Source organism: Schistocerca nitens, chromosome 4 (genome assembly GCF_023898315.1).
Source record: "Schistocerca nitens isolate TAMUIC-IGC-003100 chromosome 4, iqSchNite1.1, whole genome shotgun sequence".
Classification (NCBI taxonomy): domain Eukaryota; kingdom Metazoa; phylum Arthropoda; class Insecta; order Orthoptera; family Acrididae; genus Schistocerca; species Schistocerca nitens.
The window spans coordinates 586335371-586350828 of NC_064617.1; the positions used below are offsets into that span (position 1 = coordinate 586335371).

A 15458-nucleotide genomic window follows, 5' to 3' on the forward strand; every position below is an offset into this window, starting at 1 on the left:
GGATTGATTTCGTCACACCCTTTGAAGAGATTGTTAATAATTTACCTCACACATCAACTGGTTTCACACCATCAGAACTAGTCTCTAAATGACTAGAAAGAAATGAATGGGTAGACCCCATCCCAAAATTACAACACCCTGAAGTAACATTAGACGACAAGTTAAGACAAGCTCTCATATCTTTAACCACTCATGCCAACCTTAGAAAAAAGGCGCACGACAAACACATTAGCAAAGTCTTATCGTATCGTATAAATGAACGAGTGCTATTAAAGACCCACTTCAAACCATCTTTGATTCATCATAAGAATCGCAAGTGGCAGCACTTGTATGAAGGACCATATATTATATTAAGAAAGCCGCACATTGGTTGCTATCTATTAGCTGACCCTGTATCTGGACGAATAAAAGGATTGTTTCATCACGCAGACTTGAAGAAATACGGATTCAACCATTGAAAATAACTGTTAAGTTAAGCTGCTAAAAATAAAATATACACACACTAGAAGTTGTCATACTATGTGTGAAGTACCAACGTATGTAAGAGTAATGCACAGGACTAACACCCTGTTGACCTGCCTCAGCAAGATAAGTAATTTATATGAGCACCTTAAGTAAAACACATTTATTGTAGGAGAGCAAGATTTGCCTTAGATGTAAGTTAGTTTTAAGTTAATTGAGCCATGAACGGCCACAGCCGAAAGAGCTGACAAATAAATATTATAGTAGGGACGTGCTAAGTGCCACCTGCTACCACTAGTTTTAAGTATAGCAAAGCTCTCTCCTCTTGAATGAAATAAATTAAAATGATCATTCAGACCAGAATGATTGCTCGTAGAAAAAAAAAATTGATTAAGGTCGCTTACTCTAATGAGGTAAATGTTATGTTATGCATAAGGAGTGTGTGACAACAAATTTTATGAGACCACCTATGAAACGCAGCAGGCAAAAAGCAGCAGCTTAGCATATAAGAATTAAGTAAGTCAATAACGATCCAGGTAGCAGGAAAGAAGTGCGCAACTCAATTATTTTATACGGAGAAAACCGTATACGCTCATAACAATCTTACGGCACAGTGCAGCTGAAATACTTACAAAGATCATTTATAAATAAACTAATTTAGTACTAGAAATATCTATTTCAGGTCCTCGAGGTATGACGATTTTTTTTTTTAGAAAACCAATTTTACGATACATGGAACAGAAGATAGTTAACAGACACAGTTCACTGCTAATGCATGGTTTAAGTAATTTTAGATATGCATAGAAAATTGTCTAGAGAGCTGGATCAGACGACACTGAAACTACTGTATCGATTTAATTATGCTATTTGTCATGAAAAACTAAGGTGATAATAATCTATGTTAAGCTCATCATATCATACGTCATTAACACTGTGTCTTCAAATCTCTTCACTCCATAAGTCTTTTGTGTTTTCCTCTAACCAGTATCCTTACCATCCTACCTTATCCAGTAGAGAAGTGAATTTTACGAGCTGGTTGCATGATTGATACATACAGGCATACGAATGGATAGTCGTGACACATTGGTTGTCGACGGGCTATGCTTATTCTCCGCAAATTGCGAGTTCAGTTAAGATTTGTTATGTGCAATTGCACGACAGGGAACACCAAGCTTCCTAATTTCCCTAATGTTAGTTTGAACACGAACTGTTCATCACGTAAACGAAGCCACATTGACTATGTCTTCAAACTAACGACGTAATAGAGAGAAAATAAAAGAGCTGAACTTCAGAAAAGAGTAACTAATGTGAAAAGAAAAGAATAACAAGATTTCGAACAAAGTGTAACCCTAAAGTGCCTTGGAAGCACAAACTACGAACAAGAGACACGCTTTTCGTCAGGCCTTGTAGTGACAGAGACTAAATATTTCTTTGTAAATAATTTTTAGACATGATATATATATATATATACTAAATGTTAACTGTACTTTGTAGTAATAATGCAGTCAGTAATAAATGGACACGTATATGCTGCTGCGTGTGAACCGACTATAGACAAGTAATTAATGGACACGTATAAAAGTGGTGCGTGTGAACCTTAACATGACGACCAAATAAATGTGAACACGAATTAATAATAACGTGTGAACTGAAAAGGTGATAATTCCAAGGACACGTGTGAAATATCGCGTGTGAAGTAATGTTATAAGTACTAGTACCATGAAACCACGATGTAGAAAGCCGAAGAGTGAAAGTTAATAAGTGTTGTACTTTCCACAAACGGTACTGTACACCTTTCCACGGACACATTCTTCGAAACAGCTGCGGGAGTCGCCGCATCTGGCTGCTTCCGTAGTCCAGAGTCGATGAAAAACTGTGTAAAAACTCACACCACGGCTAGTAGACACCAAACGCTCTGCTTCTCGCAGAATACTGCTGCTAGCGTTGTGGAACTGTCAAGTTATCATCACGTGATTGTGACCAACGGACGCTGAGCGCTCAACAATCAATTTTTCTTTGCACAACGAGCGCGGATGCCAAATGTGTTTGAAATTCATTCAAAATAAAATATAATAAAGCAATGAATTAAGCACTCATGTACCTTGTGAAATTATAAAGACACTAATCGGAAGAGTCTTAAGCTCGATTTTGACAATTGCTACCGAATTTACTGACCAGGCCGAGTAATGACGGAAACGTGTCGAACCAAATAAAACCAGAAAAATAGATAAATATGAGAACTAAGCATTCCTAAGAGAATGAGACCTTATGTACATAAACAATTGTTATCCTTACCTAATCCAATTTTCTTATAGACTAAGTTATTAGTAAGTAAGCACATTCTAATACAGATTTTTTTCTGTATTTTTCATGTACGAAAACATAAATGGAAGCACGGACATGTGTCAAGTGAAATAGAGACCGCCACCATACGGCTCAACATGTTGCAGAACCAGTCTTCCAGTTCCTGACCCACGACGTATTTCCAACGCAACATCACACCCTGACAACTACTCCAACTTCCACAGTGAAAGTGATGCCCTACTTTTCCTCCACTGTGAAAGTGTAATCAATTTCCCCACTCAAGTGCAGTGCTATCATTTATACCCGAAGTTCTACCACTCCTAGTGCAACTCATACCTACCCAAGTGTAGTGAAACATTTTTTTTTTCAGGTCATGAAAGCCACAAATAAGTAAAGTGCTACGTATTTACTGCAAGAAATCTTCGACGAAAAAACGACAAAAATATTCCTGTAATATGTCATTGAAAAACAAGAATGTCAATTTTTTGTAACATATTTTTTCCACGAGTGCACACAGCACCCAGACTTCCTGCGAAGTCAAGTAATTTATTTCTTTCTTATTTTTTAATTTTATTATGCCATGTATAATGTATCTATGTATGTGTATCTTTATCTTAATTTCTTTTACCGAGAAATGAACATTTGTTATCCTTGTACAATACATTAGAAAGAGCACAGTTCAATTGTCATGTAGTTACCCTATGGACAAGTTACTATCAATTTCAGTCGTACGAATATACTTACCAGATACTCTGTATGTTAACCACTTTGCCTGATGTAGTGTGTAAAATCTATTGTAAAGAAGTTTTGCAAGTAATACTAACTTGTTTCACAAAAGCAATAATATCACGACTACGCGTGAGTCGCGATGATCCTGACGGAGTCATCGCTCCTCACGCGGGAAGCAATGTGATATTATTGGATTTCTGACATTTTGCATATGAGAAAAGGACAGCCACCGAGCTGTAGTTTGTAATGATACTAAGCATGACAACGCAAGAGTAAAGAAACGAAATCTGTTTATAACGTGCGCCTACACCAAGACGCGCGGCCAGCGTTTAAAAGGTACTTTTAAATACTATGACTCGCTGGGCGCAGATATTTAAAATCATTGCCGCAGCGCTTGATAGCAAGAAGCTGCGAAACAGAAGAAAGAACAATTTATCATTTGTTAGGAAAATTCTAGAGTCTTTATAGTTAGTTGTACTTCTGGTCGCCGATATGTTAACATGTACTTCATTACCTTTGATGTTTGGTTGCCGACTTGTTAAGACGTGTTGTGTAGCACCGCTACAAGTTATATTTCATTTAGTGAGAAAAACCACGTTATCATAAAGAAAGATAACGTTTTTGTAAACCTTGTGACGATAAAAAATACTTACGCGCACGACAGGACATTTAATTTTTACAAAATATCACACATACAAAAGCAGCGATTGTTGGACTGTTCCACGTATGAGAAAAACATAAAAGTGTAAGTTTTGTATTCATTGTAAATTTGTTAATGTTTATAGTTTAACGCCTTTGTTCTTTAGGAATATATTGATGATTCACTGTACAGAAAATCTATGCTTATTCTTTTCTTTAAATTAACCACAAATAATGTTTATGTTGAAATGAACTTTGTTACAGGTTCGCTCTTTATCGCGGTGTCTCGATTGTATTTGGGGGACCATTAATGTGTTCAGTTTCCGATCTGACAACTTTTTTTTACAAAATTTCACTGTTTTGCATTTTTTTTATTATTCAAATAGGTCCCTTAGGTAATTTCATTGAAGAGTCTGATTGCGTGAAAGCAATCCGGGTTAAGAGGTCATTTGAGAAACTATTTTCACGCAGTCAATCTGTACGTCTCCTGAACACAATCGAGAACCGACGCATCGTCGATCATTAATTGATTTTTCTCTCTTTCCAAGTCGTACCAAAAAAACGGCCAAGGAGAACTGCCGTGAGTACGCAATCTAGTGTTAAAGGGTGCATTCTTTATCTTGTCGGCAAACATTGCCATAAATTATCATCATCAATGTTATATTTGGTTAAATACGAAAAGCAAAAACCTTTTAACGCTAGACGGTGCATGTCGTATCTGTAACAGGGCTGTCCGTGTGAAGAATGGGGAAGGCGCGCGATGTATCTGAGTCTGGCCGAGGGCAGATTGTGATGGCCCAGGTGAACGACTTGTCGGATATTCGACGAGTGCTGTGGCGAATTTCAACACGTGGCGAAACCAAGGCGAACCATGGCCAGACATTGTGGGGTTGGGCGGCCACCCCTCATGACACATGTCGGATGTCGTAGGCTGAGCAGACTGTTAAAGTAGGATACGCGGCGAACTGTGCGGAACTAACACCCGACTTTAATTCTGGGAAAGCTACAAGTGTGTCTCAACACACAGGGCACCTAACACTCTAACCCACGAGTTTCCGCAGCCGAATATCTATGCACGTACCAATGATAACACCACGGCCTCGGCATCTACGACTGGGATGTATACGTGATCATCGACACTGGACGTTGACGCAGTGGCAAGCGTTACATGGTCTGACGAATTCTGATACCTTCTTCATCATGTCGATGGGAGGGCGCGAATACATCATCTTCCAAGGAGAACAGCTCCTCGAGAACTGTACTACGGGACGGAGACACGCTGGCGGCGGCTCCGTTATGCTCTTGGTAACATTCACCTGGGCATCCACGGGACCAATGGAGCTTGTGCAACGTATCATGACACCCCTTAATGATGATCATGTTTTTCGACGGCAGTGGCATTTTTTAACAAGATAATGCGCCATGTCACAAGTCTAGAAGTGTGAGGGAGTGGTTAGAGGAACACAGTGGCGAGTTCCGGTTGTTGTGCTGCCCCCCCCCCCCCCCCCCCCCCAACTCACCGGATCTGAACCCGATCGAAGACACCAAGAATAAGATTGAACGTAGCGTCAAGGCTCATCGCCCCCTCCCCGGAATTTGCAGGGATTAGGTGAGCTGTGTGTGCAGAAATGGTGTTGACTCCCTCCAGCGACCTACCGAGGCCTCACTGGTTCCAAGTGATGACGCGTCGCCGCTGTTATCGGTGTCAAAGGTGGACATACCGGCTATTAGATTGGTGGTCATAGTGTTCTGGCTGATCAGTGTATTAACAGTGGGAAAAGCTGATAGTAATTATCCGGGTCAGTGGTAAAGTGCATTGTTATTGGAATTAATGATATAAGATTCACAGTCCTTGCTGTTGTGGATGATAATAGTGTTGTAAATAAAAAGACAAATGGTTCAAATGGCTCTGAGCACTATGGGACTTAACATCTGTGGTCATCAGTCCCCTAGAACTTAGAACTACTTAAACCTAACTAACCTAAGGACATCACACACATCCATGCCCGAGGCAGGATTCGAACCTGCGACCGTAGCAGTCGCGCGGTTCCGGACTGAGCGCCTAGAACCGCTGGACCACCAAGGCCGGCAATAAAAAGACAATTTCCCATTTATGTGACCCACCAGAAGTAAAGATCCGGTATGTATACCCTAAATACCGGATAAGAAAAATGTTTTTTTTGTGATTGAGTCAGTCTATATTTTAAAGTGTGTGAGAAATTCATGGCTGAATCTTTCTGCTGATGAACTAATATTCCAAGAATTCAAATGGACTACAACAACAGTAGCCATCTTCCGTGCCTTAAAATGCGTGCATTCAGTTGAGAAAAACCAGGTTGTAAAACGTGGAGTTTCTCTTCCTCTGAAAGCAATGTAACATTTCTTTCTTTCTTTTTTTTTTTTTTTTTTTTTTTTGGCGTTAAGAAAATTTCATTCTTGCATTCCAGTAACACTAAGAAAGCTAGACCCAACCACAACCTCAATCACTATCACAGCACTGCTTCATTCATATCATTAATCTGTAAATGCCCCAGCAAACTGATGAAATAGGCTAGCTTCGCTTTGCACCAGTAAACAGAGGAAATCATATAGATGTTAGAGTACTGTCTAACTAACTGAATGTGGTCACAGTTTCTTCCCACCAAAGAAAGTCCAAACAGACAATTTTGGCGGATCGGTTTTGGTATTGCAAGTTCCAGTTATATTTCACTTCGCCGGAATTTTGAGCTAGTTAAGAAGTTAAGACTTCGTAGCTTGACAGACATAGGTGATCCTGCAATTTATTCTAGCCGTGCACATCATGGTGTGATAGAGGTGTCGGAATTTGTCTCGTGTGTAGGAAATAGAAATAATGTGTATGAAATTTCTGACGAAATATGGCCTCAAGTTCATTACATAACAAGGTAGTGTTTCTATGTGTGTAACAAATGGTTAATGTGCAGTTATTGTACAGAATTTGCTACTGTACAGAGTGATGTAAGAGATAAGTTGTCATGCTACGGTTTATGGGTGGTCAAGAATTTTTCTCGCGTACTGTGGCGAGGGCCGCGTGCCATAGCACTGAGACTGTACATTTCCCACCGTTGCGCCATGATGTCTGAGGAGGAAGAGGGGTAAACGGCCAACGCGCCATATTTAAATGGCAATGCTGTCGTACTGCATGCGTTATGGTTTCATATTTCTCAACAATACGGATCGCAAACAAAACGAATTTTCGGTATTAATTATCTTTGGCACACTTAAGGGATAATAAAATTTTTATCTGGTACAAACTGTTGGCAGACAGATTTTCGCACTCAGGTACCCACGTAAACGTAGCTTATTTATTTTCCTCAGGAAAACAGTGAGTACATTCAGGACAGTTTTGAAGTAAAACACAGGAATCATACTCCAGATAAATCAATTATATCTGGACATGCACAGGGGAGTCTTCAGCTGCAACGACAAACGGTCTCGAAAACAGTTCGAAAACGGATGTAGGATTCGAAGTGTCTTCAAAAACGTTTAGAAAACTATCCTCGTAGTTGTTTCAAGGTCACCATGAATCCGCGTGTTTTCTTTAACGCCTGTCAGATTAGGGAACAGGACTGTGTTGTTTTGTCAGAATTTTGTCATCTACGATGCAATTTTCTTTTTAAGTGCATCCGCATCGAATAATAAGTAACTTTTTTCTCGCTTTGCAGTGTCATATTACTCGGGCAAACAAAGTTGACACTCGGCGCGGTGGCTGATGGGAGCGACTGTAAATGGGAAATGCCTTTATTGTCGCTCCCATCAGCCAACGCACTGAGTGTCAACTTGGCTTGCGCGTGTAATACTATGGGCAGTGTGCAGTCAAGTTCACTTAAAATGCGAACTCCGCAATCCATTCCGGATGTTCTAATTTTCGTTCCTGCACTCTTTTTTATTCATAAATTCAACAGCAGCGCACATTAAACCGAAAAATTGTTCCAAGACTGCCCTTTCTCTTTACTTACGTACTTCACAGTAATATATAGAGTGCCCATATTCTTCGTTCAGTTCCTCTGAAAACTGTTAAATAGACAACGAAATAACGCGCGCAACTTCAGAAATTCACTTCAATTTGTTGACGTACTCCATGCCTGCAAATAGAGAACAAAGTTTTCTTGGTGTACAGAACAATGAACCCCCGATATTGACCGCTGTAATTTTTTGCTCTTTCATTGTCAAATAAGTCTTATAACTCCTTTTGCTTGCCTTTGTAATGTGGTTTCCATAGAAAATCTGTATAAACTGTGTAATAGATATTAAGAGTAATCATCCCTCTCTTCTGCCATTCACATTCATTTTTGAAGATTTATGGTGACAGATAGCTAGACTGCCTCTTTTTTCTGCAAACAGCCGACTGGACCTGCAAACGTCCATCGTAAGGAGAACAAATAGCGAAGGTTGAACGGTGTTGTCACCACGATTCTGCTGAACTGAAGGGGGTCGATCCGGCTGAAGCAGGCCGCACCGCAAAGCTAAATGAAATACCGCGGGAAGGAACGGGCGGAGCTGAGACGCTCCATCCCGGCTGACGTTTCGCACGCCGTGGCCGACCGTGATGTAGTTCAATTTCTGCGGGAGATAGAGGCGGTTTCGGTTTCCCAAATGATGACTTGGTGCTTCGTGCATCTTATCAGTATGCTGTGATGAACATGTAACCCAATGAGTTCTGCAAAAAGATAATCAGCGCAGAGTCTTAAAGAATTTGGCAGGTAGGTGTTTGCCTGGTATGTTAATGGGACATTCTTGCCCTGCTAATTCAGCATATGTGATCCAGGAACGAAGTATGCACATTTCAAGTAATATAGTACTAAGCAATTTCGTTAAAAACCAAACTGATCAAATGGTTCAAATGGCTCTGAGCACTATGGGACTTAACTTTTGAGGTCATCAGTCCCCTAGAACTTAGAACTACTTAAACCTAACTAAGGACATCACGCACATCCATGCCCGAGGCAGGATTCAAACCTGCGACCCTAGCGGTCGCGCGGTTCCAGACTGTAGCACCTAGAACCGCTCGGCCACCCCGGCCGGCCCAAACTGATCAAGTGGGATGAGGAACCATGCATACATCTAAAAGAAGTAGATAACCAGATGTTGAAGATGAGATGAAACGAAGTTCACACTAGAAGGAGGCTGCATTTTTTAAGAGAAATTGTAAACCGACATTCTTTGCATAGAAATGATACATAACCGGCAACAATTTGTTAAAGAATACTTTTGTCTGACAGGTTCTGTATATATCTTATAGCATCTACTTTGTTAAGAAAAAACAGCAATAAATTGTTTATTTTGCACTATACGATGACATTCATTTGTTTATTCCTTGTGAATAAGCGATGTACAATTACGTTTTTGCAGTGAAACAACGTAGGGAGACGCCTATACTTAGTGATCTCGAATTATGCTGTTTCCTTTAGCTTTTACTTGTTGATATTACGACAAATATTTTGTTCATTTTTTTTGTAACAGCTTATAAAAATGACAAGTGTCACGTTAAAATAAACAGAATGGAGACATTTCCGTAATTTAAGTGCCAAAGTATCACAGGTAGTTTGTCATCGTAGATGTAGCACTAGTTCGTTAGCATACGTACTAAACGCGATGACGTCAAGGTTGTTCTGTAGGTGGCATTGTCACCGCGATGTTTACGAAACTTGAGGCGGATGGAGCGTGGCGAATATAAAACACGAATTACCCCGTAGCTGATTCTGGCCAAACTCACATAGAGTTCGGAAATGGACTTCGATATAGAAACAGCCGAAGTTGCAAGTCTCACCTTTTATTCGCCTGGATGACTAGTTTCGTGTTAACACAACCGTCAGTCATCATTTGGAGAAAAAGTGAATCAACACGTTGATGGACAGTGTAGATCAGATCCATTTCGCGAGCCTTGGTTATTTAAACACAGGCTATTTTGATTCTTAGATAAATTGTACAATATACATTCTATGACAAAAAAAAGGATGACTTGTCATGAAGGGCAATAGAATGGGACACAGAATATCGTAGCTGTACCACTGTATATAGGGGCTGCAGATGACAAGCTAAGGACTCCTGTGAGTATTGAAATTTTGCCGGCTTAAAGAGTATTCATTGAAATTGCAAACCGGGTAACGTAGACTTCTTACCACTATATTTCGCCTAACAGCCATTCACCTATCTTGAGGTAAGTGCTTTACACTGGAGAGTGTTAATTCACATCGCTTAAGGAATCGATGGAAATACATTTGGCACGAGTTCTTATTAACTGTGATGGCGGCTTTCAACTCCATAAGGCGTGGGACCCGGTGAATTTCTTAATTTCTTGAAGAAGAAAACATTTAATAACCTATAACACTCCTACCGAGATTTAGTTTCATTAATTTTTGACATTTGCTTTTTAACTCGGCGAGTGCGCATTCCGACAGAGAGCGGGTATGTAGTAGTCATGTTACACACGCGCCTGCGCGCAACAGATTGAGCAATAGAATGGGAAACAGAATATCGTAGCAGTACCACTGTATATGGGGGCTGCAGCATACGTCTTCGCGCCAATTTTTGGTATAAAGGTAGCGAAGTGAACTAGCAATCTTCAATGTGAAACACTTATCTGAAGATGTCTGTATGGTTGTCAGCCTAAATATCGTGTCAATAAGTCGACGTTATCCGGCTGCAATCCTGGAACTTTATGGGATACAAAGGGATCCTGCCTGGCTATCAGCCCGAAGGAAGGGCGACTGTCAGTTTGGTATCCAACCGCTATCCGGAGGGTCTCCAGACACACCTTCAGCTTAGAATCTCATTCACTGGAGCAGAACTGTCTTCAGCGACAAGTCACGCTTCGAACTGAGCCCTGGGGAAGACGTGTCTGCAGACACCCAGGACTGTGATGGGATACCTCTCTGACTGTCGCCCGCCATACGGCCGACTGCCTGGAGCGATGGGCGGAGATGTCTTTTCATTTCACAAGAGGACCCGTTTGGTCGTCATCCAAGGCACCCTTACAGCACAGCGGTACGTTGACGATAATCTGCTCCCCGTTTCGTCGCCCTTGATTGCAAGCAATCTGAGGTCTACATTTGAGCAAGATAACGTCCATTACGCACACTGCGAGAGGTTCTACTGCTTGTCTTCGTACTTCAAAACCCTACCTGGGCCAGCAAGGGCGCCGCATCTCTTCCCAGCTGCGAACGTTTGGAGTATAATGGACAGGCCATCCAACCACCTCAAGATTTTGGCACGATATCTCTCAGGGGGACATCTAAAAATTCTTTCAATCAATGCCAAACCGAATAACTGCTTGGGTAAGGCCGGAGGTGGTACCAATGCGTTACTGACTTGCTCAGTTTGTGAATTTCTTTCTGGTTAACAAATCATCCAATTATTCTGATATTATAATCATTTTTTTGTCTGTACATGTATGTCAGATCTACCGATTACGTCCCTTTCGGCTAATTCTCTGGTGGTGCATCGTTTTTTTATGTCTCAGAGCGTATGTTTCATTCATCACATCTATATAGCTGCATGCTTTTTTACGTCAGTTATGCCGTGCCTCTGTTTCTTTACTAAATTTTTTACAGTGCCTGTTTACCATGTAGACATCCACCCATCATGAACTGTTCTATTGGGTACATATATATCCAGCGCATGGTCAACTACTCTTTTAAACTTGAGCTCCTGTCCTCAGCTAAAAGCTTCGAGCTCCTCACTGAGATATGACGCTACTGCTTCTGTATCTAGTTTGATAATCATATAAATCTTATACATGTCGTAGTTCCTCACTGTACTTTACTACTTAGTGTTTTTACAACTGCCTCTTGAACGCTAATAGTAACTTCGATTCGGACATCCTCAGAGAGATCAGGTCTATTCTATGTCCATCACGAATGTCCGCTCTAGGTAGTTTTCAGACAAGGCATTTAGCAATCTTTCACAGAACTGCAAATAACCCAACCGATTGCTGGATCATTGAAGTTACCTCTGATGAACACGGTTTGATTTTGGAACGTAACGTGGTAATGTTTTCGCTTGCATTAGGAGGTAAGCCTAGTACCTCCTAGAAGGATCTAATTACACCCCACCCCCCCGCCCACACCCCCGATACCGAGTCTTCCACATCTCACATAAAGCTTCAGTTTGTATCTCAGCGGATTTAAGTTTCTTGTCTACTGCGACAAATAACAGTACACTACCTCCATTTTCAATTACCCCATCCTTTAGATATATGCTTAAATATCCCCTCAAAATCTCACCGCTGTCATCTTCGGGTTTTAACAAGCATCCTGTACCGAGTGATACCTTAGATTCGCCGTTTTTAAGGAGCGCATCATCTTCTGGCACTTTGTTGCGAATACTTCGACAGTTAACTGCTAGAATTTAATACTCTAGCTTGTGAGGGTCATTTCTTTCGATCTTACGCTGATACTTCAAGATCTCCTGGAAATAACGTTGTCTTAAATGGTAGAGTCACCTAACCTAAAAACTTGTGGACACCGCACACATACAGTCAGCATCTTGGTGGGCAATGAAGATCAGATCCACTTGACAGGCCTTGGTGATCAACCCCATGGCGCAAATCTAGGAAGCCACAGAACCTTCGCAATTTCTTGTTGAAGCTTTCCACTCGTCTGAGAACTAGGTAACGAAGATATGTTCCCGGAACAAGGCTCTGCAGATTTAGGCCTTCGTTGAAAGTCCCTGAGCAAAGCTGGTATTTTCAACCTGGTCTGCCAATCGCTGGGATTATCCTATGATGACCTTGGAATTCAGAAGACAGAAATGGTGTAGAATGTTGTTTGCCATGTTTTCATATGTATATACATATGTTTTCCCTCTCCTAAGTTCTCAGTCAGTGACTATCTGCCCTTCTGGCATTACGGTTTTAACTATGAAGGCTGGTTGCAAATTACTCTGAAGCGTGGAATCGCTAGACGTAGTAATAAATTTAGTATCAAGAGCTCCGCGAAGAGCTGCATTTTCAACAAATTTTATTAACACACTGCACTCCCGGTGCCGTGGCTCATAGCCCCATCATCAAGTTCATATAAACTTTTTAAGATGATAAACAGCGTGGCGAGGAATATAGAGGGCCCAGCCAACCTTTCGTATTCTTCCCCAAGTTGTTTACCATGTTTTAAAATTTATATGCACCTGATGATGTGATTATAAGTCACGAAGCCGCTAGTGCCTTAATAAAATCGATTCGAAATACATCTTTTTGCGGAGTTCTTGCCAAAAGAAAGTATTACCACAGCAACGGAAGCACTGACCACAGAGTTGTTTGAAATGAAGTTGTCTCTCAAACAGAGCTTACAACTCCAACGTCAAAAGAAAAGGCGTTCTGAAACAATAATGCATTCACGGCTCGATGGTTAAAAGATAATGAATACGTTTCAAACATTTTCCTTCAAGAAGAAAAGGTCCAGAGACACCACTGTGACAGGACGGCTCGTGTGGCTTAGTGTGGACTTTGTCTCAAACGATAAAGACAATGGAAATTACAGTTTTCAGCTGTACCTTTCATTCTAATTTGTTTTTATTCAGTTATTTCTTTGACAGAGCGTTGGAGAGATTTTGTTTTAGCACTGTGATTGAGATTGTGTGGCGCTGCTGCCCGGCAAAGATAGTAATACCTCTTTGGTAATGTTTCCTAGCTAGAGGCACGACTTCTGTTTCACTTTTTACCTGCTGACTTTTCCTGTCTCATCCCGAGTTCTCGTCCACATATTTCTTCACAGACCCACTAATTCAGTTTGTGTTTCACAGAAAAGTTATACTTTTTTAAGCTATAAGTAAAGCAGATTCACAAAACTGAACTAAACTCCGTCCGAACAGGCCTTGGAAGGTCCAACGGTACCGACCGGCCGCCGTGTCACCCTCAGTCCACAGGCGTCACTGGATGCGGATATGGAGGAGCATGTGTTGGGCACACCGCTCTCCCTGCCGTATGTCAGTTAACGAGACCGGAGTCGCTACTTCTCAGTCAAGTAGCTCCTCAGGTTTCCTCACAAGGGCTGAGTGCACCCCGCTTGCCAACAGCACTCGGAAGACCGGACGGTTACCCATCCAAGTGCTAGCCCAGCCCGACAGCTCTTAACTTCGGTGATCTAACGGGAACCGGTGTTACCATTGAGACAAGGCCGTTGGCAAGCAGATTCACGGTATATCATTCTCTTGCCATGGCCAATTTTGGTGCCATTAAGCTAGCTTTACATTTAAAATATGTAGACGATAATAACTACCACTGGCATCAGGTGGTGCGCATCGTCAGATATTAACGTCTACATATTTTATACACGAAGCTGTAGAAAGGAGCCGAAACCATTTTAAGCAAAGAGGATATGTGATTTAGATTATGCTTTGCTCATACAGTAGTGCACTTCATCATTCAAAATGTAAGTTATGTTTTGCCTTCCATATGAGAATAGCCAAGAACTCATTTTAAAAACTTGAAGAAGGGTAAGGAATCATATCGTTGCTTTATAGTGCTATTGAAATTTGTCTCAGCAGCATTTAGGTATACCGTAGCACATGACTTCCATCCGTTTTTGAGAGACGATTTTATGGGACTTCATGCCTCCTTATCATGAATATTATATTACAAAACTGGATGTCGAACTATGGAAGTAGGTATCGAACTCATTTTATGAATTGGTTTTCTTCTGTGACTTCACTGTTTCCGAAAAACTCACTTTTGTAATTGATGACATGATAACTACTTAATCTGTTATTAGTTTAATATGCCACATAAAGTCGTGCAGGAGATAGGTGATAATTATGTGAGTACTGAGCACGTCTTTTTCACTTCTTATGCATTTGATCGCTAATAACAGCAGCTAGTTGTTAAAACTTCATTTTCTTATGCGTTTTGGTCACAGTCGCGCGAAACTCGCAAACAAAGTTTTAAAAAATATTCCATTCCATGATAGCGGATTGCTACAGCAACCCTACTTTTAAGTTGATGCTGATTTTAATGTGGCATATGCCCCTGGCATTAGTTTTAACATTATCGCGCAGCAAATTAAATTAATTCAGCTATCTACAACTGGTTTTACTATCAATAAAATTTTAACAACAAGTGAATTTTATTAGCGTCAAAAAACGCGGTGAAAAAGATATGCTCACTAATCTGCCATCTCACTTGATTGTATCATGTAATATCGTTATAGCGGTTTGATCAGTTGCTTACGACCAGCTGAGACACAAGACATAGTGATTTCTAATATTACTGTATCCAAATGCTACCGCAAATTTGTATCAGTCTCGTGTCTTGTTTAAAAAGCTCTACAGTAAACAATTGACCACACTCGGGAAAGCCGGGATTCGTACAACTC

The 15458-nt window shown here is 40.9% G+C and overlaps 1 pseudogene; it reads right to left on the bottom strand.

Annotated features, from left to right (window-relative positions):
• Nucleotides 1-14154: 14154 nt before the first annotated feature.
• On the bottom strand, nucleotides 14155-14272 carry LOC126253719 (5S ribosomal RNA; annotated as a pseudogene).
• Between the last annotated feature and the right edge of the window lie 1186 nt (nucleotides 14273-15458).